This window comes from Halyomorpha halys, unplaced genomic scaffold, assembly GCF_000696795.3.
Source record: "Halyomorpha halys isolate HHAL.00 unplaced genomic scaffold, Hhal_1.1 Scaffold2276.1, whole genome shotgun sequence".
Taxonomy (NCBI): Eukaryota; Metazoa; Arthropoda; class Insecta; order Hemiptera; family Pentatomidae; genus Halyomorpha; species Halyomorpha halys.
The window spans coordinates 53989-54296 of NW_027108698.1; positions in this window are offsets into that span (position 1 = coordinate 53989).

Here is a 308-nt window from a genome sequence, read left to right on the forward strand (position 1 = left end):
TCTCGTTGAGCTAGTGTTTGTTTATATTTATTATCAAATAGTTGTATGGATTAGTTAGTTGGAATTATCTTGAAGAGTAATTTATTATTTAGGATAAAAGTGACATAGAAACATTTGAGGACTAAGTACGAGGCATTGGTGCATTGCATCGTAGGGGCATTGCTACATTGCATCCTAGGGGCATTGCTACAATAACTTAGTGGAAGGAGGAAGTTTTTATTTTGGATTTAACGTATCCTCAAAACCCTCCAATCTCACATCACCACCCTTGAAGAATGGTGCCAAAACTGGAGGATTAAAATAAATTC